The sequence below is a fragment of the Astyanax mexicanus genome, unplaced genomic scaffold, assembly GCF_023375975.1.
Source record: "Astyanax mexicanus isolate ESR-SI-001 unplaced genomic scaffold, AstMex3_surface scaffold_41, whole genome shotgun sequence".
Classification (NCBI taxonomy): domain Eukaryota; kingdom Metazoa; phylum Chordata; class Actinopteri; order Characiformes; family Acestrorhamphidae; genus Astyanax; species Astyanax mexicanus.
In genome coordinates, this window is record NW_026040051.1 from 953,015 (window position 1) to 979,320 (window position 26,306).

At 45.7% G+C, this 26,306-nt stretch overlaps 1 long non-coding RNA gene across 1 annotated transcript; it reads right to left on the minus strand.

Moving 5' to 3' along the window:
• Positions 1–24,473: 24,473 nt before the first annotated feature.
• LOC125794547 (uncharacterized) lies at positions 24,474–25,891 on the minus strand. Its single transcript, XR_007433648.1, has 3 exons — positions 25,829–25,891; positions 25,257–25,725; positions 24,474–24,867 (listed from the first exon to the last, which is right to left on the minus strand). It is a non-coding gene; the product is annotated as an uncharacterized LOC125794547 (long non-coding RNA).
• Between the last annotated feature and the right edge of the window lie 415 nt (positions 25,892–26,306).

Genomic DNA, 26,306 nt, shown 5'->3' on the forward strand with positions numbered 1-26,306 from the left:
TGAAGTGCTTATGCCAAATTTGATATTTTGAGAGAAACACAACAGTGTAAGACACACAGAAAGAGCCTGGAAAATGTCGGAGACACGTGCTGACTCCAAAGCTAACCTAGATGCTAATGCTACACCTGATATATGTCTGATCAAAAACTCATGTGGACAACAGGTGAGGGATATACTATAGTAAAATGAACAAAAGTTATGATAAGATGTGAAACATTTAAAAAAAGTTAACATTTTAGATCCATAACGGTAATGAGAACACAATGTAACGGTAATGAAACTTAGTTAAGGCAATTGTGTAACAAAACATGAAACCAGAAAAACAAGCACATTTCAAGAAACTGTAGCCTTGGCTGCTGCCTTCTTGCGTTCAATCTCTGTCAGTGTTCAAAAAATGAATATAACCATTAGACTAATCAAAAGAGTAAAAACATCAATGACAGTGTTATAAATATATGTATATATATATATATGTTTCATATGTTTTAGAGAGTAGGATGCTCTCATGTACGCTCCGTTGGAAGACTACTACAGGTGGATTTTAAGCGGCTTCTTTCGTCTCCTACGGTTTTCGAACAGGCGGCAAGACGGCGTCACAAAATCAGTTTCCGGGTCACGGAGGAGAGGAGGAGGATCGGTAGGAAAAAGGAGACACTTTTGGGGTTTCTGGACGCAGCCCCTGTGTTTTGTTCCCTTTTTCTTTCGCGCTCTCTCTCTGCCCTTTCTACAGGAGATTAATCCGGGAGCCGAAGCTACACCAGGTTGCCTAAGAAGCCACAAGCCTCTACTGAAGCCCAGCTCCGAGGCTACAAACCCTGCACCTTGCTCCCTTTCTCTCCCTCAGCTACTTCTCTCCTTTGTTTTCTTTTATTATTTGTTATTATTATTTTTTTTTTCTCTCTCTCTTTTTGTTTTCCTTTGAGCCATTAAACTCCTACTTTTATTGGTCTAGCGCCCCCTACCTGCCACAATGTATAATATATATATATAATTTATTTGATCATTTATGGTAAATTATATAAATTATATAATATATGCTAACATGCTAACAACCTATAACTTTGCCAGATGTCAAAGCCGTATATTGTGATAATATTCATGAAATAATTTATTTTTATATAGTAATGAGTATTAACGGTAACGGTAATGATAATACACAGTGTCACTGAGGACAGTTTTAGCAATATTAACACAGATTTCTCAAAGGGAGAGAATAGTGACCAACTGACCTTATCTCCATTTTGAAGCTTGTCTCTGAAGTGATGCATCATGGGATAGCTGATCAATTTAAAGGCACAGTGTAATTTTATAGGGGGGTGAAATCATGAAACGGTAATGAGAAAAAAAATTGTTCGGACACAGTTATTTTGTTTAAAATCAAGTAAATTTTTTTGTTCAACACAAAAAATATTTATATAATGTGTAAATATAGATATTTACACATTAAATATAAATGACTTTACCCTATTTTATTTATTTTATATGCTTAGTAATTTTTATAGAGTTTAACTTAAAATTAGAAAGAAGGGATACGGACACATAACGGTAATGAGAATTTACATATACTTTTTATTTAATTTATATAAAAATCATTTTATATGATGATTAAAACAATTGATCCATACAGTACTCCCTATTCGCTTTACACACAATATCAGAGTTCTTATGATTTAAGTATTGATTTAAAAAAGAATCCTGGACATGTTCCCTGCAGCTTCATGAGAATCACCCATATATATACACACACACACACACACACACACACACACTGCAATTATATTCACAAATTAAAACATTAAAGGACTAAACCCCCCAGTTAAAAGGAACAAGGTGTTCTCAGTTTGTTAAAACTACAAACTGACAGATCATTTCTGACCCAAACTAACTTGCTTAATATAGACCACTTTCAACTTAAAACAGGGAGAGAGAGAGAGAGAGAGAGAGAGAGAGAGAGAGAGAGAGAGGGAGAGAGAGACTGAGAGAGAGAGAGAGAGAGAGAGAGAGGGTTTATTTCTGATAAAGATGGTCGTTATTATTGTCCGAGGACGTCTTTTTAATTTGCCGCTGGTACTTGCGTGTGTCTACGGTCCGAGTAGGAATAATGTAACATTTTTAAATCACCCTTTTTCCTTTTTTTTCCTAATTTGAATACTCATCAACTGATTCTTGGAGATCATAAATTTAATTTCTTCAGGCATATGGAGTGGTGGATGAATAGAGATATATAAAATTCCAAAATCTAAACAATAGTCATACCAGTCATACTCTAGAATAGACTAGAAAACTAGCCCTGAGGACATCACGATCTCTGATCATAGCCCTTAAAAAACAGCTGATGCATTTCCGCGTGTTCCCGGTTCCCTGAACTAAGAGCTAACTAGCTGCCTTTTATTTGTAATGATGTGATCGTGTCCAGCTCTGTGGTAATGCGGTGTTTATTGAGGTTATCATAATAAGAGCTATATTTTGTATTGTTGAGTTCATTGTAGAAACCGATACTAAAAGCTGAGTCCCGGCTCATTAAGGCTTTTGTTATCTCCGTTTGGTGAGGAGATAATGGTTTAATTTTGTTTACTTATATTTTCTCCTGGTTTATTATATTTAGGGAGTTAGGTTAGACTTTGTATTTGTTTTTCTTTTTGTTATTGGTAAGTTTTCTTTAAAACCTTAGTTAGGAGATACTCATACGTCTATTTGATGACTACAAAGAGATAATTACAAGGAAAGGGAATACTGCTTGTATTAACGAAGCCAGAGAAGCTGCTTGGCAGAACATTGCAGACCGATTAAATGCGTGAGCATATTATATAATTCATTCATTGGCATTCCAAAATGCTATAGTAAATTAAGAATATTGATAATTATATCCTGATTTAGAAGCAACATGGGGGGAGTAAAAAGAACATGGCAGCAGGTGAAGGTTAAATATAAAAATATACTCCAGAATGGTAAGTGCAATTCCAATTGGTCAGTCTAATGTGCAGGAAAAGTTTAAACTACATATTTTAGTGTGTATTATGATTCAAATGAACTGCATGAAATATTTCAGCAACCAGAAAGAAAACAGCTATTGCTGCTACTGGTGTTGGGCCTCCTCTAGCAGCCCTCACTCCTGCAGAAGACCTAGCTCTAGAACAGAACCTCAGATGTCCCATCATTGCAGGAATTGACCCCCTCTTTCCCCATGCAACAGAGCCTTGTGTTCAGGGTAGGTTTTTTCTCAGATATTACATTTTAATATTATAGAATTCATTAGTATCTTTATTATATATTTGATGGTTTCATATTTCACAGTGGTGGGGGATGTCTTGACACTTTTGGACTCTCCCGACAATGATGTGAATACCATAAACCAGCCAATTTCTTATGATCGTACCCAAAGAACCTTTAACATTTAGGTGTCTAATACACTGTTTGCAGGGGGAGATTGCAGGACCATCCAGGATGGTACATGAGAATGAGGACACTGTGTCTGCCTGTTCTGAAAGGCCAGCTGTAAGGAGTGTGTCCGTCTTAGTTTGTATGTTTGATGTGCTGTGATTTGTGATTTGTGCTGTTTTTAAAGGACATGGAAGAATCCATAGAAGGCCCTCAGGCCTCCACATCCAGAGCTCACACCTCTGCAAGGGAACAAGTGAGTAGTTATGCAGTTCACCATGAATGAAAACTTTGCAGTATTTACCATAACTCTGTCTTGCAGGAATCTGAGATCTGTGAGATATATAAAAGGTACTTGCTCCAAGAAATCGAATGTAAAAAAACAGATCTACAGTACAAAAAACTAAAACTAAGAAAGCTGGAAATAAAGAAAATGGAGAAAGGTGTGAGTAGTGGGGGGAAAATAGTCTTAATTTAATGCTTGTTTTAGTAAGTTTTGTAAGTCCAAGTTTTTTCTTTTTACAGGCACAGCAAGACCAACAATAAACTTTTCTTACAAAAAAGGTCTCTTGTCCTGTGTTGACAATATAACGTGGTGTAATGAACAATAGAGGGGAAAAAAGAAAAATTAACCAAAGTAAGTATTTGCATTCATGTCCCTCAGTGCTCTACCATCCATGTGGTCTTCAATTAAAATGTTGTCTTCCCATTGTTTCAACCGTAGTATTGCCACAATGTGTAAAACTGCACAGGCTAGCACAATGTCACAGGCTCTTTCAGGGGCGCAAGCAGTTGAACCGGCTTTTCAACTGTGCAAATGCCATTTCAATGCAAGCCCTTGTTTTTGCATGTCTAGATTGAATCTCCTCTCTGCATCAGTTGTAGGATCTGCATAAGGTGTTAGGAGAAAGGGTTGGCATGGGTAACCTCTATCCCCAAGCAGTAAGCCAGTAAATGCGCCTACAATTATAAAGAGTAGAGTCAAACGCTGAGGACAAATATGCACTACTTTGTGTGGTTGGAGCATTCTTACCTTGGGTGAACCTCTGTGCCAGTGAGGAGGCCCGAAATGTTCTCGAGTCATGTACTGAACCTGGCCATTTTGCCTCAATGTTAGAAAACAGATAATCTGCAGTGCAGATCATCTAGAACAATAGCAAAAGTGACAAAGGTTAAAAGGTTGGACTGACATTTACATGCTCATAACTTGAAATGTATCTGTTGGGTAGGCAATACTTATGTACCAGTACATTGATGCTGTGAAATGATTTTCGATTGACAATCTGCGTCAGAGGGTCCAGATGGAGCCTTTATACGGATGTGCGTGGATCATCTTCAAATGGGCATGCCATAGCAGGGCTATGGCGTCATACGGCTCATCCAATAGAAGCGCTGCAGCTAAGCTAGGCGTTAACTGTAGCCTGGTACAGAGCAGGTTTGGACAAACGTATATGTTGCTATAGTAACAGGACGAAGCTTAAGTCTAGCCTCTTTCGTGGAACTGAAATTTGAGCCTGACTCATTTTGCTCAATTTATGTTATGACCTGGGGGCTGTTCCATGCCCCCAGGTCATAACATAAATTGAGGGCTCGTTCCTTTTTTTTCTCTCCGCATATGCTCTTTATTGGCGGTTTTCTTTCATGTGGAGGGGTGCAGTTATGGCTTTTGAGCTTGATAAGTTTGTTTTGGCTCCTTCTACGCACGTTTTTGAGCAATGTCGTAAGGATGAGTTACTTCAGTTGGCAGGGTTTTATAATCCTAATGTATTCCGAGTGTGATAAGGGAAGCGGTATATCAGAAGCTGGTTGATGAGGGGCTTTTACCTGCTATACCAGAGTCAGTTGAACCAGGTGTTGCAGTTGTGGAAGAGGTGGGGGATTTAGTGGAGGTGATGGCAACATCTCCAGTTTCTCCTCCCACCTCCAGCATAGATCCTGGTGACGCTGCTCAGCTGGATTTGTCTGCGTCTGCTGTTGCTACTCCTGCTCCCGACTCTTGTCCTAAATCTGGCCGAAAGGCTTCGGCTTAATATTCGTCTGGAGGAGCTGAAGGAGACCGAGTTGCTGCGTTTACATGCTGCTGAACCGCGTGGTGTAGCCCCTGCGACGCATGAACGTGCTGGCAGTGAGACGCCTGTTTCTGGACCTGCCTCCCTGGTGCGAGGTACACCGGCTCCCGCCCCTGCTGCCGCACCTGGGCTCGATGTAAGTAAATACATTGGCCTTGTTCCTCCCTTTAGAGAAACTGAAGTCGACTCATTTTTCGCAGCTTTTGAACGCACAGCTACAGCTCTTAAGTGGCCGCAAGAGGTCTGGGCTGTACTTTTACAATGCAATGAAAATTAGTTGGTAAAGCTCAAGAAGTTTGCGCTGCCTTGCCTATTGACGACAGTTTAGATTTTAATAAAGTAAAAGTTGCAGTGTTGCGCGCATATGAATTAGTCCCTGAAGCACAGACAAGCGCCAATCAAACCTTTGTGGAGTTTGCACAAGAAAAGTCTTCTCTGTTTGATAAATGGTGTGTAGCAAGTAAAACGGAGAAACTGAAAGAGTTGATTCTTTTAGAAGAATTTAAGGTTGGTTTGCCTGAACGACTTGTGGTGTATTTAAATGAACAAAAGGTGTCTTCCCTTTCACAAGCAGCAGCACTTGCTGATGAGTTTGTGCTGATGCACAAAAATGTTTTTTCATCGCCCCCTCGTCAACATTTTAGCCCACCATGGGTATTTCGTTCTAGAGGTCATCAGAATTTTAATAAAAATTCAAACTCGACTCGTACTATGTCTAGCAGTCCTCAGTTAGAGTCTTTTGGAAAAGCACCTAAATCTGTGGGTTTTATCCGTGCTACAAATACAAATGTGGTGTTAGACGAGAGCGTACCTGATTCGGTGTATGGACCTTATATTTTTGATGGTTTAGTTTCACTTTCTGATGATGAAAATGACCCGGTTCCAGTTAAAACATTGCGAGACTGCGCAGTCTTTTATCCTGGAATCTGTTTTGCCATTTTCTGCTGTAACTTCATGTGGGTCTGATGTGCTTATCCAAGGCATTGAGTTGGGTACATGTAGAGTTCCGTTACACAAAATCCACCTCCAGTCTCATTTGGTGTCGGGCATTGTGAGGGTTGGAATTCACTTTATCTTAGGGAATGATTTAGCTGGTGGAAAAGTTAACCCCCCACCTGAAGTTGTAGATGAGCCTGACTGCACTCCTGTATTGAGGAGGCTAATGTTTTTCCTGTGTGCGCCGGGACCTGGAGCACAGTCACGTACATTTGCAGATCAAATTGACTTGTCTGAGACGTTTATAGATCTTTTTAATTCTGTCTGTGAAATGCCGACTGTATGTGAGATTTCAGTAAGGTTGCTTTCATTAAAGAGCGAAATAATGATTAAACCGTAGAGACACTGCTGTCACTGAATCTGACATTTCTAAGCATGAAGTGACTTATTTTTATCAGGATGCTGTCCTAATGAGTGTTACATATCAACTTGTCCTTCCCAGCAGCTATAGGGAACAGGGTCTTAGCCTAGCTCATGATCACGCACTTTCGGGTCATCTCGGGGTGAGGAAGACCTATAGCAGGATTGTGCGCTACTTTTTTTGGCCAGGTTTAAAAGCTGATGAGGTTAAAGACTGTCGTTCCTGTAATGTTTGTCAGATCTCTGGAAAGCTAAATCAGGTTATTTCATCTGCCCCACTACACCCAATTCCTGTGTTAGGAGCTCCGTTTGAACGTTTAATTATTGATTGTGTAGGGCCTTTACCCAAGACTAAATCTGGAAACACGTACCTGCTAACTTTAATGTGTTCAGCTACACGGTATCCTGAAGCCATCCCGTTGCGTAACATAAAAGCTAAAGGCATCGTGAAAGCATTGATTAAGTTCTTCTCAACTTCTGGATTACCCAAACACATTCAGACAGACCAGGGGTCAAAGTTTACTTCACAATAGCTATCATCCAGAGTCTCAGGGTGCTTTAGAGAGATTCCACCAAACGTTTAAAACAGTGCTCCGTACCTACTGCCAGGATTCTGGAAAGGAATGTGACGAGGGAATTCTGTTTCTGTTATTTGCTATCCGAGAGACAGTGCAGGAATCTCTTGGATTCAGTCCGTCACAGTTAGTTTTTGGTCACACGGTGCGTGATCCGTTAAAGCTGCTGAGAGAGGAATTGGTTTCAGATAACTGAGAGTACAAATTTGCTCCGACAAACTTTGCCATCTTTTAAGCTCTGGGCAAATAAGAGCTTGACGCAGATAAGGGACCTTTTTAAAGATGGTCTGTTTGTGTTTTGAGCAACGTACGCTAATGTTGGTATGTTAACTAGCTCTCCACTAATCTAGTAGTAATAGTAATAGTTCTCTTTCCGGTAATGTTAACCTAGCTAATTTCTTGCAAAAGTTGCTTTCCCACCGGCATTAAATGCACATTCTGAAAATTTAAGACTGTACCCTACTGGGAAAAACAGCTCATACAGCTGGTCAGAACATCTAATTTAATACAATGTTAAGAATAAAGAAATGGTAAAATTCAAAATATAAAATGTGGTTTATGTAAATATGAAACTTGCAAATCATTGTATGTGTGTGTAAGTACACAATGCTGCGAAAAAGTATTTTCCCCCTTACATTTTTCAGATTATCAAACACACTTTAATATCTGTTACGCAAGTGAAGAGGGATGGACGAAAGTGCAGAATAATAATTTTATCAAATAAACAAACTAAAACAAACTAACAAACAAAATAAACCAAAGTTACACTGAGTATTAGGGATGGGCGGTTTGACACCGAGGCTTCGAAGCTTGTGTCACTTTTCCGACACGTGCTGATTCGGCACAGTGTACCGGAGCTTGTATTGAAGTCGCTACAATCACGTGACTATGGCATTTGAAGCTTCGAACGCGTCAATGAACCACCGGAAATGGGCGGGACTGGTTCAAAGGTGTGGCGCTATCCCATGTCTCACTGACTAATTAAGAAGCAGTGAAGGTCGAGATGGCCCCTTTGTGTTGTACAGTGTCATTACTGATCTTGCAAACAGTATGGAATCTTCCACCACCTCTACCTCAACCAAGCGTTCCACTGCTTGGGAACATTTTGAGAAAATAGCAAGAAACAGGGTAAGCACTAAATATATAGAAAAATATTATGTTTATTTACATTCACCATATACTGTGTTATTCTAATGAAATTATTTATATTTTAAAGGTGCGGTGCCAGCTCTGTTCCCAGGAGTTGGCATATAATAATAACACCTCCTCAATGCTGAGACAGCACCTCGGCACCGCATTCCTCCAGTGACAATCTTGAGACTCCACCATTTGGTATTCTTCATATTTTATAATTGTTAAAATTTTCATGTTTTATTAACATAAATTCAATGTAAACACACTTGCAACATTTTAATAAACATTTGTGAATCATTGAATAAATATGTTACCTTTATGAATTATTTTTTTTTTTATAAAATATTTGCCTAATGTACATCTGCATGACAGTCAATTGTTTTAGAATTTTTAATCTACATTCAAAGGTTTTTTTATGAACATTATGTCCAAATGTATGTGTTATGTGTAAATCATTCACTTCTAATATACCCATTGCTAAAAGAAAGTGCAAATATGCTTACACAGCCCATAGTCTTTGTTGAGAATTATTTCCAATAAAATAAGACTCTAAATGAACATAAAGCTGCTAGCACCAGCTCTGATCTGTGAAGCAGTGGAATTGTGTCATCCAGAATGATAGAGCTACTTCCAATACTTTTGGTTAAGAAAAGTTGGGGATGAGTTTGGATGATGAATTTCCTGCATCATGACCACAATAACACTCTTATTACGAAATTTCTTATTACAAAAAAATGTTGGATATTTTAAATCAAGCACAACAGCCAAAGAAAAACTGTCTGAGGTTCAGGAGCAAATGGGCAAACCTAAGCATAAGCTTCTACAGGAGGTGGACACTCGCTGGAACAGTACATTTAATACAAAGACTTTATGAACAACGGGAACCACTGGCAGCATCTCTCACCAGCCTGAACACTGATCTTGTGGTGTTCTCATCGGAGGAATTTGAAACAATTAATCAGTGTGTTCAAGTACTGTGGCCAATCCAGCAAGCAACGGTGGAGTTGTCTGAGGAGAAAAGAGTATCAGGCTCTAAAGTCATTCCAATGGTCAAGATGTTAAAACACCACAGTGCCAGACAACGTGCTCTGAACACACATCACCTCGGTGCAAAACTGGCCAACAACATTAACACCAATTTAAAGGAGAAGTTCGCTGTGATAGATGACTGCACTTTCACTATCAACGTTGCTTGACCCAAGATACAAACAACTGGGATTCTGTAATTTAAGCAATGCCCAGGCAGCTGTGGACCAGTTAACCAGAGAATGTGCCGGCTTCATTGTGCCTGCAGTGCCCCAGGAATCTGTCCCATCAGTGGCACCACCAGAAGTGCAGGACAGGAATCTCTGGGGCCTTCTGGACAGCCATGTGGAGGCAGAGCAGCAGGCACCCAATGCAACCGCCAGTGCTATAGCCGAGGTGCAGGGGTAAAGTATATTTATTACTGATTATCTGTGGAAGGCTGGATGAATGGATGAAATACTATATTGTATTTATTATATTTTCCTTCTAATTTAGGTACCTAAGAGATGCACACCTGTCAAGAGTGGAGGACCCCCTAAAGTACTGGACTGAACACAAAGCTGTGTATCCTCACCTTTTTCAGGTTGCTGTTCGGTACCTCTGCACACCAGCCTCATCTGTGCCATGTGAGAGTTTTTTCAAAGGCAGGAGAAATTGTAAACGAAAGAAGAAACAGACTTAAACCCAACACCGTGGAGAAACTTTTATTCCTAAATAAACATTTATCTTCGTAACACTGTTTATCTGGCCTGTTTAAATACAATCTAAATCTCTCCTTTACATGGCTGTGTTCGTGTTTCACCACACACACTCGTTTAAATGGTCACTATACACTGGCAAAATATTTAAAAAAAGAACCATTATATTAATTTTGATTTTCAATAATGACAACAACCAAGTATTTATTGCATTACTTTAATAATTAAAGATGGTTATCAGCAGATCAGAACAGATATTGATTGAGCAGCAAATCTCACAGGGTTCATTTGTTTCGTTGTAAAGTGCAGGCTGTAATAATTTATTTCAGCCAACAGATGTCACTCTTCTCTGAGGCTTCAAAGCCTCAAATCTTTTTCGGCACAATCAGGAAGAAGCTTCAAAAGCTTCAGTGAAGCTTCATCCGCCCATCACTACTGAGTATAAAACTAAAGAAGACTAAACTTGAAAACAGGAATCTAACAAACAACATGAGACATACCTGACCACAGACAGCAAACAAACCAACAAAACACTAGACCAAGAAGGCTTAAAACAAATGGGCTTATATACAGGAGGAGGGAACAGGAAACACCTGAGGATCAATCAAGAGGGGGCGGGGTTACAAATCACTGATGATAGGGTGGGGCTAGGGTGGAGACAAGACCAAAACACAACAGGAGCACATGGCTGGGAAACATGACAGGTAAACAGAGGGGAGGAGTACAAGAGACCAAAAGAGGGAGAAACACAAGACAGACATGGGCTAAGCTTTGACAATATCAGACAATGATAACCTGAGTAAATAGAAAAAGCTTTTTCTTAATTAATTAAATCATTTAAATTATTAAAGGAAAAAATACCTACAATGGTGTTTTAGGGCCAATCTTAAAAAAATACAATTGACTTAGAGAAAAAAAGTCTTAATATTATGAGATTAAAACATTTTCTGCTCATGATCTGTTACAGACCTGCTGTGATTACCATCAGTTATCTACATTTCTAACCCGCTGCTTATTAATGCTCTAGTGTTACAGTGTGCAGATTTTGTGGAAAATGCTCCTTTCCTTCCAAGCGCCGTTCCTATACTGCAGCCCAAGTAGTTAGAACTACATTTACTTAATGTTACGACTTTATTCTCAAAGTCAATTACGTACGTTTTATGTAAGTATCATAAAAAAGCAAAAACAAAAAAATAAGGGACAAATACTGGAAACACTGTATATTCATTAAAGGCATACAGCAGTATATTTCAGTTCTTTCCTTTCTGAGTTTCTGTCGCTCTCCAGAGCTTTTCTCTCCAACAGCTTTGGAACGTGAATCCTTTTTCCTGTAGCCAGTACCTCTTCTATTTCTTCAGAGGTGTCTATGAACACAATCAAAACACTTAGTTAAAGAATTTAAGAATTTAAGTACAGTTTGAACTCTTGTAACATTTACAACACAAATCTACAATTAAATAAATAATAATCAACTACAATTCATAGTATTTATTGAATTAAAAGTGGGGCTGGACCAGGGTTAAGAATTATAACATTGTGGATTATATGTTATATATATATATGTGTGTGTGTGTGTGTGTGTGTGTATGACAAGACATTTCTTCTGTGTCTAGAACTGATAAAACAGAGTAGCACTGTTAGCCCTCACCACCAAACAAGCACAGCATAAAATAATATTAAAACAAAACACAGTATCAGTAAAATCAGCTTTTACAAGCCCTAGACTCAAATTCTCCGGTACAGCACAGACGGACAGCACAAAAGAACGAATCTTTTTAGTGAACGGATTCTAATGATTCAGTTGATCTAAAAGAGCTGCTGTGCCCATCACTACAAGTTAGCTTCTGTAAAGAATGAACCAACTCCATATAACTACATACAGGTCGGAAAGCAGTTCTCAAACGAGACCTGAAAACTGCCTGATATTTCTAGTGACCGCTCTACTCCACTGTTGCTTGGCAACAAGGAGACGTGTCCAGAAACAATTTAGGTTAGTAAACTAGCCAAAGTGAAAAAATGCTGTCTAAATAAAAATAACCACTACGTACACAAACATTTTCTTAACAGCAAGAATAAATGTAGCGAGCGTTAACTAACCTCCGACCCTCACCCGAGTCTCACCCGAGTCTCACCCGAGTCTCACCCGCTGCTGCTGTAACAGAAACGGAACACCAACACGGTTTGATATAAGCGCGAGGCTCGCGGAGCTGCACAGCTGCTGCAGCACAGCTACAGGAGACAGCCAAAAGTGTTATTGTTTGAATAATAATTATTTATGTTAATAGTACTATTAGTGATAATAACAGTTCCTTAAAAAGCCCTAATATATATTTTTTTCTGATTTTACTATTTATAGCTAAATGTATACATGTTTGAGTAAAATAAACATTGTTATTTTATTCTATAAACTACTGACAACATTTATCCCAAATTCCAAATAAAAATATTCTCATTTAGAGCATTTATTTACAGAACAATGTTGTTTAAAAATGCATGAAAACTGTTAGTAAATATCAGGTTTATTCCACCAAATACTGATTTCTTAACTTGTTGAGTTAAAACTTTAGTGTTGTTGTTTCTAAATAAATATGAATCTGATTCTTCTGATCTGAAAGCTCTGCATGTTTTTTGGTATTTTGGTAATTTCTCTCTTTTTTTTTTATAAATGCTGTACATGACAATATTTTTATTTGTAATTTGGGAGAAATGTTATCAGTAGTTTATAGAATAAAATAGCAATGTTCATTTTACTCAAACATATTCAAACATATAGCTATAAATAGTAAAATCAGAAAAACTGGTAATTTTGACGTAGCCTCTATTTCTAGAGCTGTATATATATATTAGGGTTAGTAATTATAACTGTTTCTTAAAAAACCCTAATACATATGTGTATAAGGGTTTTTAAGGAACAGTTATTATTACGTATAGTATTAAAATAAATAATTATTTTTATGAGTAAGTATATGTAGGTTTTTGTGTGTCACTCACAGAAAAACATTAGAGATATTAAACATCTTCCATCCACTGACCAGCTGCTCTAACTGGTGATGGACAACCAGCTAAACCATCTACATACCAGCATGACCATCTTAGAATCCAAGCTGGTTTTTTCCAGCAGGATAATTACCTGGATTTTAATTTAAGACCTTTTAAGACTTTTTAGGGACTCTTGGGAACCCTGGCTGGGACGTTTTAGAGATTGTTTATGAAAATTCTTTAAAAATAAATTAGAAGAATTTTGTTGGTCACAGTCCTAATGAGTGCTTTCATCAGTGCTGTATGTAAAGTTTTGTAGACTACTCTTATTTTATTTCATATATTTAGTCTGTAATTAGAAGACTATATTTGAAATCGCCATCATAGTTTTTTCTGTGTTTGCTGGATAATATAGAGTATCTGGTGTAATAATACAGATATTGACCAAAGTGCATTTATAAAATTGTGCTGTACACTGCATTACAAAAAACATAACATGATCATGACTTTCTCACTTTTAATACTGTGACCGGCCCCTGGGGTTACCTTTATTTACCTTTATACCTTTATTTGGCTTTAAACACCCTCCACCACACCCAAAATAAACTTAAAGAAACATAACGCGGCCCAATGGGGCTCTAGTCGCGTTCTTTGGTGTCTTTTCAGGTCTGTGCTCAACGCCACCAAAGTAAACGAGGTTTTGGAGCTTGTCCTCTTTCTCTGGGAAGACGCAGCACAAGTCTGGGCCGGTGTGAGGGCAGTCTGCCTCCCGGTGTCTGGGTTGAGGGCACCACTCACACCAGCCGAGTTCTGGATGGGGCGTCCACTGCTGCTGCAGCCGCCTCTCGCTGTCGTCCTCCCAGAGCCGCTGGGGTTCAGGCTCTAGGAGTAAGGAGGTGAAGGGGTAGTCCAGAGGGTCCCAGCCGGAGAGATGAGGTGAGTCGCTGAGAGCGAAATTCCTTTTGTTTTTCCCACATTGTGGGCGTTTAATAAAAACAATGGCAAAAGAAAACTAAGAGGTGACTTCGGCCACAGTGCTCCCCCGAGTGAGGGCTGAGGCTGAGTTTTCATACCTGTCCCAGCTGACAGTTTAATCAGTCCAGATGCAGACCAGCTGGGACAGATAGAGCTGTGTGTTCCGGCGTGGAGCGGACCCACGGTTCAAATACATATACCTCCTCACACCACAAATACATATTAATCTTTCTCAGTCCGGAGACTGACTGCGTTAACTAAGGTTTTGTGTTGTAGCTCGTACACTGCTCCACAGTTTAATATTGGGGGCAGGTCACTGGCAGGAGCAGGACGTAAAAGCGGGTAAGAAACTATATTTATTAAATAACAAATAAACAACTAAACAAACAAGGAACAAATTAGAAAATAAGCAAACAAACAAACAGGGAGAAAACGAGAAACTAAACTAGACAGAAAATAATCTAAACATAAGTTTAAACAGAACGCAATAAACTGGGGCTATAAACAAGATAAACGTGGAAAGACAAAACAACGGAGGAAGGTGCAAAGACCAATGAATAAACACAGATATAAGGGGACTATTTATATACACAGGAAGCACACACCGGGGGAAACAGGTAACGAGGGGCGGAGCTACAAATTACACATACCTGTCGGAAAATTACTGGGGGAAACACTGGGAAACGGGAAACAGAGCAAGGGCGTGACAGATTTCGGTTCATTAATAAATAACTTATGGTTTTAGAAGTAATACATGATAAACTCTGTATAACATCATCAAATCCACTTATTATTAATTTTCTTTGCATCAATTAACATGTAAATAGATATATAGATGACTGCAGAGGTGCGTGTGCTGCTGAGATCCCGAGACAAGGCCTTTAAGTTGACTTGGACTGGGAGGGGTACGGTCCGGAGGAGCGGTCCTGGGTGCCCGCTAGACACATCCTGGACCCGGAACTGGTTAGGGCTTTTCGGCGAGACCGTGCGGCGGGTTTAGGGCCGTCGGGTGCCGCCCCTGGGGGGGGGGGGGGGGGGGGGTTTGGGGGGGTCCTGTAAGGGCTGGTGGCCGGCTGGGGCGTCCTCCAGGGCATCGGAGGGCGCGCCAGGCCAGCGCCGAGGGTTAGTTGGCTAATTATCAACACCTGCTTTCAACACCTTATAAGCAACGCCAACCAGCCACTCGGCGCTGGATCTTTAAAGCTCGTGAGAGCGAATCTATGCCCGTTTTTCGAGCGAGCCTCGGCTCTTTTTCTCTTTTCTTCCCAGCTATCCCTTTGGAGAGAGTATTGTTCAGCACACGCTGGCATACTCCTCCCGCATAAGTATCTTCCTCTATCCCTTTCCTCTCCCTCTCGAGTCTGGTGGAGCTGTGTGCTCTGTCCTGTGTGTGTGTGTGTGTGTGTGTGTAGCAGCCGCGAGGCGCGGATTGCTCACCTCTCTTTTCCCCCCGCTGTTCCTCCCCTCTCTGGTGGAACAACATATAATCCACAAACTCCTTAGTTAAGTTTCGTTTCTTTTGGAAGCTCTTTTGTTCTTCACCTCGTCTTATAAGAGGTAGCCGTTAGCTTCCGCGGCGAGTCTTGTTTACATTCTCCCCCTCTCTCTCTTTCACTCACGCTAGGCGTGAGGTTTTGTTTTCCACCCGTTTTCACTCTCCGCCCTTTAAAAGGCGATTAAAGCGGCCGCATCCCAATCCGCTCGCTGGTCCAGCGGTTAGAGCACTGGGCTGTGACCGCGACAGCCTGAGTTCGATCCCCGCGTGGAGCGGGGTTTAATAATAATAATAATTGTGTGTATGTATATATATATATATATATAAAAAATATTATTATATAATATTAATATATATATTTACGATTATATATTAATTCTTCTTCTTATTATTATTATTATTATTATTACTTTCCTTTTTCTTGGGTTTACCTGCTTTGAGATCCACTGCTCAGCACTTGGGTTCTAAAACCTTCTGGGCTGGAGAGCTACTGCTCCCAACCCATTACAGAAAGATCCAGCCTTAACATGGACCCAGCAGAGCAGCAAGATCTCAAGCAGGTAAAGCTCACCCTAGGGAACCAGGGGGTTTCCATCGGGAGACATGAGCAGACCCTGCAGCAGATCTTGGCCCAGCTACAGGGTCTGACGGCCAGGCTGGCCCAGAACCCACCCCCAACCATTCAACCAGTTCCCCAGGGGCCGGACCCTCTTCCGGCAGAGCAGCCTGTGGCAGCTGCACCCCCCTCTGCACATTTGGTTGAGCCACCGTTACCGGCTCCCATGCGCTACGGGGGTGAGCCAGGGGGCTGTAGGGGTTTCCTTTTACAGTGCTCGCTGGCTTTCGAGCTACAACCCTCCCGCTTTCGGTCGGAGCGGGCCAAGGTGGCATACATCGTCTCCCTCCTCACCGGAAAAGCATTAGCGTGGGCAACCCCAGTATGGGTACACCAGCCGGGCGTTTGCACCACAGCTACGCTGTTCGCGAACATTTGACCTTCCGGTTCGAGGAGAGGAGGCGGGGGCCCGCCTCCTGAACCTGCGTCAGGGTAGGAGGTCGGTGTCTGAGTATGCCATCGAGTTCCGAACGCTCGCGGCTGAAAGCGGGTGGAACGCTAGTGCGCTCGCTAGCGCATTCCATCACGGGCTCAATGAGGATCTCAAGGATGAGCTCGCCCATCGCGACTCGCCAACCACACTTGATGACCTCATTGAGCTCACCCAGAGGCTGGATAACCGCCTGAGAGAGCGGTGTAGGGCATGCACTGGGGATGGACCCCCCAGACCTCCAGGTAATGGGGGGCGGCCCATGCAGTTGAGGCACATGCGCCTCTCGCAAGAGGAGCGAGACACCCGTATGCGGGAAGGCAAGTGCCTCTATTGCGGAACATCAGGGCACCCACGCACCGCCTGTCCAGAGTTGGCGTTGAAACGCCAGCATCCGTTAGGGGGTGAAGGACCCCTAACGGACCGACCCGGGTTCCCTCGGACTACAGGGGTTTTCCTCAATGCCACACTGGCATGTGGGGGCTCTGAGGTCCGCCTGCCCGCCTTCCTGGATTCAGGAGCGGCGGGTAACTTCCTGGACGCAGCCACAGCCAGGAAGCTAGCCTTGCCGCTGGTCCGTCTGAGGGAACCCCTGCCTATAGAGGCGATCGACGGGCGGTCCCTGGAGCCAGGGGTGGTGTCACATCAAACACGTCCCCTCACGCTGCGAGTCGGGTCGCACTCTGAACAGATCACGCTGTTCATCATCAGCGCCCCCGACTTGCAGCTGGTTCTGGGATTCCCCTGGCTCCAGAGGCATAACCCCCATGTTGACTGGCTGTCCCGGTCAGTGTTGGCATGGGGGCCCGCCTGTCGGTCCTCCTGCCTCCAGCCTTTTCGAGCACCCAGAGGCACAAACCTCGATCCCGGGGCTGCTGACCTTTCCCGAGTGCCCACCGACTACCATGACCTCGGGGAGGTGTTCAGCAAAAGGAAGTCCCAGATACTGCCCGCCCACCGCCCCTGTGACATGGCCATCTACCTTCTCCCTGGAACACCATCTTCACTAAGTTGGACCTGCGCAGTGCCTATAATCTAGTCAGGATTAAGGCGGGCGACGAATGGAAGACGGCGTTCATCACCCCCTCTGGGCACTATGAATACCTGGTAATGCCCTTCGGGTTGATGAATGCCCCCGCTGTCTTCCAGGGGTATATTAATGAGGTACTCCGGGAGGCGTTGGACAGGCACGTGTTCGTTTACCTGGACGACATACTCGTGTACAGTCGTTCGGTGAACGAACACGTCACCCATGTCCGACGTGTACTCCAGCTACTGCTAGAGAACCACCTCTACGTCAAACTGGAGAAGTCCGAGTTCCATGTGCAGACAGTGTCCTTCTTGGGATTCGTGGTGTCCCATAACACCCTGCACATGGACCCCACCAAGGTCAAGGCAGTCGAGAGCTGGCCCCAACCCACCTCGGTACGCCTGGTCCAGCGCTTCCTGGGCTTTGCTAATTTTTTCCGGCGGTTTGTCCGGAACTTTAGCACTGTGGCCGCTCCACTGACTGCCCTGACCAGGAAGACCTCAGGGCGGTTCACCTGGACCACAGAAGCCCAGGAGGTGTTTGATGCTATAAAGAACCTGCTGACCAGGCCGCCTGTTCTCCGACTGCCTGACCCCGGACTCCCATTTGTCGTGGAGGTGGACGCCTCGGAAGTAGGCGTGGGTGCGGTCTTGTCCCAGCGGGCGGGGCTGGATGGCAGACTACACCCATGTGCCTACTATTCCCACCGTCTGACCCCTGCCGAGCAGAGGTATGACGTGGGAGATAAGGAGCTCCTGGCGGTGAAGCTTGCCCTAGAAGAGTGGAGGCACTGGCTTGAGGGGGCCGAACACCCCTTTCTGGTCTGACCACAAAAACCTGGCCTACATCCAACAGGCCAGGCGCCTAAATCCACGCCAGGCCAGATGGGGGTTGTTTTTCACCCGGTTTGATTTCGTCTTGTCATACCGCCCTGGGTCCAAGAACATCAAACCAGACGCCCTCTCTCGCCAGTGGGAACCCCTCCCTCTCCTAAGCGAGCCCTCCACCATTTTACCTCTGGCCAGGATCTTGGCGCCCCTTCGGTGGGGACTCTTGGACGCCGTCAGACGGGCCCAAGAGACAGATCCCGGTCCGGGGAACGGCCCACCAGGCCGGGAGTATGTACCCCATTCCCTCAGGAAAAGGGTGCTCACCTGGGGACACTCCTCACCTCAGGTCGCACATCCAGGGGTCACACGCACGCTCGAGTTCCTGCGGCGCCAGTTTTGGTGGCCCCGCATGGAGAAAGGGTCCTGTAAGGGCTGGTGGCCGGCTGGGGCGTCCTCCAGGGCATCGGAGGGCGCGCCAGGCCAGCGCCGAGGGTTAGTTGGCTAATTATCAACACCTGCTTTCAACACCTTATAAGCAACGCCAACCAGCCACTCGGCGCTGGATCTTTAAAGCTCGTGAGAGCGAATCTATGCCCGTTTTTCGAGCGAGCCTCGGCTCTTTTTCTCTTTTCTTCCCAGCTATCCCTTTGGAGAGAGTATTGTTCAGCACACGCTGGCATACTCCTCCCGCATAAGTATCTTCCTCTATCCCTTTCCTCTCCCTCTCGAGTCTGGTGGAGCTGTGTGCTCTGTCCTGTGTGTGTGTGTGTGTGTGTGTGTAGCAGCCGCGAGGCGCGGATTGCTCACCTCTCTTTTCCCCCCGCTGTTCCTCCCCTCTCTGGTGGAACAACATATAATCCACAAACTCCTTAGTTAAGTTTCGTTTCTTTTGGAAGCTCTTTTGTTCTTCACCTCGTCTTATAAGAGGTAGCCGTTAGCTTCCGCGGCGAGTCTTGTTTACATTCTCCCCCTCTCTCTCTTTCACTCACGCTAGGCGTGAGGTTTTGTTTTCCACCCGTTTTCACTCTCCGCCCTTTAAAAGGCGATTAAAGCGGCCGCATCCCAATCCGCTCGCTGGTCCAGCGGTTAGAGCACTGGGCTGTGACCGCGACAGCCTGAGTTCGATCCCCGCGTGGAGCGGGGTTTAATAATAATAATAATTGTGTGTATGTATATATATATATATATATAAAAAATATTATTATATAATATTAATATATATATTTACGATTATATATTAATTCTTCTTCTTATTATTATTATTATTATTATTACTTTCCTTTTTCTTGGGTTTACCTGCTTTGAGATCCACTGCTCAGCACTTGGGTTCTAAAACCTTCTGGGCTGGAGAGCTACTGCTCCCAACCCATTACAGAAAGATCCAGCCTTAACATGGACCCAGCAGAGCAGCAAGATCTCAAGCAGGTAAAGCTCACCCTAGGGAACCAGGGGGTTTCCATCGGGAGACATGAGCAGACCCTGCAGCAGATCTTGGCCCAGCTACAGGGTCTGACGGCCAGGCTGGCCCAGAACCCACCCCCAACCATTCAACCAGTTCCCCAGGGGCCGGACCCTCTTCCGGCAGAGCAGCCTGTGGCAGCTGCACCCCCCTCTGCACATTTGGTTGAGCCACCGTTACCGGCTCCCATGCGCTACGGGGGTGAGCCAGGGGGCTGTAGGGGTTTCCTTTTACAGTGCTCGCTGGCTTTCGAGCTACAACCCTCCCGCTTTCGGTCGGAGCGGGCCAAGGTGGCATACATCGTCTCCCTCCTCACCGGAAAAGCATTAGCGTGGGCAACCCCAGTATGGGTACACCAGCCGGGCGTTTGCACCACAGCTACGCTGTTCGCGAACATTTGACCTTCCGGTTCGAGGAGAGGAGGCGGGGGCCCGCCTCCTGAACCTGCGTCAGGGTAGGAGGTCGGTGTCTGAGTATGCCATCGAGTTCCGAACGCTCGCGGCTGAAAGCGGGTGGAACGCTAGTGCGCTCGCTAGCGCATTCCATCACGGGCTCAATGAGGATCTCAAGGATGAGCTCGCCCATCGCGACTCGCCAACCACACTTGATGACCTCATTGAGCTCACCCAGAGGCTGGATAACCGCCTGAGAGAGCGGTGTAGGGCATGCACTGGGGATGGACCCCCCAGACCTCCAGGTAATGGGGGGCGGCCCATGCAGTTGAGGCACATGCGCCTCTCGCAAGAGGAGCGAGACACCCGTATGCGGGAAGGCAAGTGCCTCTATTGCGGAACATCAGGGCACCCACGCACCGCCTGTCCAGAGTTGGCGTTGAAACGCCAGCATCCGTTAGGGGGTGAAGGACCCCTAACGGACCGACCCGGGTTCCCTCGGACTACAGGGGTTTTCCTCAATGCCACACTGGCATGTGGGGGCTCTGAGGTCCGCCTGCCCGCCTTCCTGGATTCAGGAGCGGCGGGTAACTTCCTGGACGCAGCCACAGCCAGGAAGCTAGCCTTGCCGCTGGTCCGTCTGAGGGAACCCCTGCCTATAGAGGCGATCGACGGGCGGTCCCTGGAGCCAGGGGTGGTGTCACATCAAACACGTCCCCTCACGCTGCGAGTCGGGTCGCACTCTGAACAGATCACGCTGTTCATCATCAGCGCCCCCGACTTGCAGCTGGTTCTGGGATTCCCCTGGCTCCAGAGGCATAACCCCCATGTTGACTGGCTGTCCCGGTCAGTGTTGGCATGGGGGCCCGCCTGTCGGTCCTCCTGCCTCCAGCCTTTTCGAGCACCCAGAGGCACAAACCTCGATCCCGGGGCTGCTGACCTTTCCCGAGTGCCCACCGACTACCATGACCTCGGGGAGGTGTTCAGCAAAAGGAAGTCCCAGATACTGCCCCCCCACCGCCCCTGTGACATGGCCATCGACCTTCTCCCTGGAACACCATCTTCACTAAGTTGGACCTGCGCAGTGCCTATAATCTAGTCAGGATTAAGGCGGGCGACGAATGGAAGACGGCGTTCATCACCCCCTCTGGGCACTATGAATACCTGGTAATGCCCTTCGGGTTGATGAATGCCCCCGCTGTCTTCCAGGGGTATATTAATGAGGTACTCCGGGAGGCGTTGGACAGGCACGTGTTCGTTTACCTGGACGACATACTCGTGTACAGTCGTTCGGTGAACGAACACGTCACCCATGTCCGACGTGTACTCCAGCTACTGCTAGAGAACCACCTCTACGTCAAACTGGAGAAGTCCGAGTTCCATGTGCAGACAGTGTCCTTCTTGGGATTCGTGGTGTCCCATAACACCCTGCACATGGACCCCACCAAGGTCAAGGCAGTCGAGAGCTGGCCCCAACCCACCTCGGTACGCCTGGTCCAGCGCTTCCTGGGCTTTGCTAATTTTTTCCGGCGGTTTGTCCGGAACTTTAGCACTGTGGCCGCTCCACTGACTGCCCTGACCAGGAAGACCTCAGGGCGGTTCACCTGGACCACAGAAGCCCAGGAGGTGTTTGATGCTATAAAGAACCTGCTGACCAGGCCGCCTGTTCTCCGACTGCCTGACCCCGGACTCCCATTTGTCGTGGAGGTGGACGCCTCGGAAGTAGGCGTGGGTGCGGTCTTGTCCCAGCGGGCGGGGCTGGATGGCAGACTACACCCATGTGCCTACTATTCCCACCGTCTGACCCCTGCCGAGCAGAGGTATGACGTGGGAGATAAGGAGCTCCTGGCGGTGAAGCTTGCCCTAGAAGAGTGGAGGCACTGGCTTGAGGGGGCCGAACACCCCTTTCTGGTCTGACCACAAAAACCTGGCCTACATCCAACAGGCCAGGCGCCTAAATCCACGCCAGGCCAGATGGGGGTTGTTTTTCACCCGGTTTGATTTCGTCTTGTCATACCGCCCTGGGTCCAAGAACATCAAACCAGACGCCCTCTCTCGCCAGTGGGAACCCCTCCCTCTCCTAAGCGAGCCCTCCACCATTTTACCTCTGGCCAGGATCTTGGCGCCCCTTCGGTGGGGACTCTTGGACGCCGTCAGACGGGCCCAAGAGACAGATCCCGGTCCGGGGAACGGCCCACCAGGCCGGGAGTATGTACCCCATTCCCTCAGGAAAAGGGTGCTCACCTGGGGACACTCCTCACCTCAGGTCGCACATCCAGGGGTCACACGCACGCTCGAGTTCCTGCGGCGCCAGTTTTGGTGGCCCCGCATGGAGAAAGACGTGCGTGCCCACGTGGCCGCCTGTGTAGTCTGCGCGCAGGGTAAGGACCCCAGAACCAGGCCCACGGGTCTGCTGCACCCTCTAGCGGTCCCCTCGCGTCCCTGGTCACACCTGTCCTTGGACTTTATCACGGGGTTGCCCCCGTCTCGTCTTCCTCTGCCCCGTCTACCTGGTCCGACCAACTGAAGTGGGCGGAGTATGCCCACAACACCCTCTGGCACTCATCGTTGGGAATGTCGCCTTTTGAGTGCCAGTTTGGGTATGCTCCGCCTGCTTTCCCCGGACAGGAGACCACTACGGGGGTGTCTTCGGCCGACCAGACGGTCAGACGTTGCCACAGAGCCTGGAGGAAGGCGCGGGCTGCACTCTTGTCTGCCAGGGCGACCCAGAAACGCCATGCAGACAGGAGGCGGCGGCCCGCCCCCTCATATAGGGTTGGTCAACGGGTCTGGCTCTCGGCCAAGGACCTCCCGTTGCGGGGTACCCCACCTAAACTGGCCCCACGGTACGTGGGGCCATTCAAAGTCCTTCGCCGGATCAATCCGGTATCATACCGGCTCGCCCTGCCACCCGCCCTTAGAAGAGTCCACCCGACCTTCCACGTGTCCCGCCTTAGGCCCTACCTCTGTTCTTTGGGTCCGGCTGCTCCCCCGGGTCCCCGCACCATAGGTGGTGTCCCCGCCTACACCGTCCGTCAGCTCCTGGACTCCCGAAGGGTACGCGGGGGCCTCCAGTACCTGGTGGACTGGGAGGGGTACGGTCCGGAGGAGCGGTCCTGGGTGCCCGCTAGACACATCCTGGACCCGGAACTGGTTAGGGCTTTTCGGCGAGACCGTGCGGCGGGTGCCGCCCCTCGGGGGGGGGGGTCCTGTAAGGGCTGGTGGCCGGCTGGGGCGTCCTCCAGGGCATCGGAGGGCGCGCCAGGCCAGCGCCGAGGGTTAGTTGGCTAATTATCAACACCTGCTTTCAACACCTTATAAGCAACGCCAACCAGCCACTCGGCGCTGGATCTTTGAAGCTCGTGAGAGCGAATCTATGCCCGTTTTTCGAGCGAGCCTCGGCTCTTTTTCTCTTTTCTTCCCTGCTATCCCTTTGGAGAGAGTATTGTTCAGCACACGCTGGCATACTCCTCCCGCATAAATATCTTCCTCTATCCCTTTCCTCTCCCTCTCGAGTCTGGTGGAGCTGTGTGCTCTGTCCTGTGTGTGTGTGTGTGTGTGTGTAGCAGCCGCGAGGCGCGGATTGCTCACCTCTCTTTTCCCCCCGCTGTTCCTCCCCTCTCTGGTGGAACAACATATAATCCACAAACTCCTTAGTTAAGTTTCGTTTCTTTTGGAAGCTCTTTTGTTCTTCACCTCGTCTTATAAGAGGTAGCCGTTAGCTTTCGCGGCGAGTCTTGTTTACATTCTCCCCCTCTCTCTCTTTCACTCACGCTAGGCGTGAGGTTTTGTTTTCCACCCGTTTTCGTGGCTCCGCCCCTTTCGGCGGAGGCTCTTTAAAAGGCGATTAAAGCGGCCGCATCCCAATCCGCTCGCTGGTCCAGCGGTTAGAGCACTGGGCTGTGACCGCGACAGCCTGAGTTCGATCCCCGCGTGGAGCGGGGTTTAATAATAATAATTGTGTGTATATATATATATATATATATACACACAATTATTATATTATATGTATATATATATATATATATAAAATATTATTATATAATATTAATATATATATTTACAATTATATATTAATTCTTCTTCTTATTATTATTATTATTATTATTATTACTTTCCTTTTTCTTGGGTTTACCTGCTTTGAGATCCACTGCTCAGCACTTGGGTTCTAAAACCTTCTGGGCTGGAGAGCTACTGCTCCCAACCCATTACAGTTCTTTGGTGGCCCAAAGTCTTTCAGGCAAAGTCCTTTCCAAGACTGTTCCTGAATACGGCGGATAATGTCTGGACTCTTGATGTGGTCCTTTACGGGGACCCAAGACTTGACCACATCCATGGCGCTTGGACAGTTGGCCGACCAGTTCTCAGCATGGAGCAGATGGTATACCCTGGCCTCTGAGGGGCGGTTCCTGAACTTGCACTTATCTGTGAAAAAGAGGAGGACATTTTATTTGGTTAGAACGTGAGCATGTGACAGAAATACAGTTATGGATTATTTTATTACTTGTGTAACAGAGTAGTAATAATTGAGTTTATTTGTTATCACTTTTTATTTGTTTTAATTAGCTTGGAGTCCCAGTTCCTCTGCCCAGAGGGTGGGTGTGTGGCCATTGTTGACAGCCTTCAGCGTCATTATGGCCAGCACCAATATATATTTTATTGTTATTTAAATGTGTTATGTACATATATTTATGTAAAACAAATGGTTCTAAATTTATACTATTTTTTTCTTCTTCTTCTTCTTGCATCTGATATGTAGATAAGACTTGTTGCCCAGAGACTGCGTGTTGATAAAAGAGAGAGGAAGTCATTACCCAAGATATATTGGATGCGCTGTTCCCGCTGGACTGTCCTCCATTTGTTGTGAAAGTAACGGAGGGATTCCCGATCAAACCCACCGCCGACAATTTCCTCAGATGTGGGTGTCGTGGCATGAACAGTCACCGGAAACAGGTCAAGAAAACTAAGCCAGGTGGACTTAGCCCTCCGCTTCCTTTCAATCGCAGAGCTGAAATAGACATTCACACATTATAAGAACACATATTGACAGCACTGTCTGAAACAACAAGCTTTCAATCATGCTCATATAAACATGCCCTTTATTCATTTATGAAATGACACAAAGCTTACCGACTACCACTAGGCTCTTCTGTGTCTTCATCCGATGAAGAGGATGAAGGGGAGTGGTCCCTCTTCGGAGCCTGTGGCTGTCCAGTTGCCTGTCCCACAGCATGTGAGCAGGAAGGCTGCTCATCATCCCCCTCTTCAGAACCTGCAGCAGAGCTAAAAGATGGGGCGAGTGTTATAAAGATCAATCCATAAGTAAAAACAACAACAGTGAAAAAACAACAGCGTTTGTTATATAAGATGCCTTGCTTAAAATTACCTCGGCTGGCAACTGCTGGCAGGGGCAACTGCTGGCAGGTCGGTCCCTGAAGCCTGTGGATACCTGTGTTAAAAAAAGACACACAATGTTATTATAAAGCTAAATGTTGAGCAGTGCTTTTGAATGAGCCTTTAATCTGATGGACTTACAGTTCCCATAGCCGCTTCATATCATTAGGTAGATTCACCACAGGAACTCCTTTCTGGCTGAGAAAGAAGATGCCTCCATCATGAACATCGGGACTGGACTTTTTCACACTCCATGACCTGATGTGAGCGAAGTACATCTCCAGCCACTGTATTGAAACAAAAAATAAAAAAGGAACATTGTTTGTCTTTGACAAACTACCTTCAAAACTGAATTTAAAATTGTACATCTATTTTATATATATATATATTATACATTTTGTACCTCTTCCTGTTGGGGAGTGTGGGGCCCTAATTAAGATATTAGGGATCAATATATGTTATAATACCCA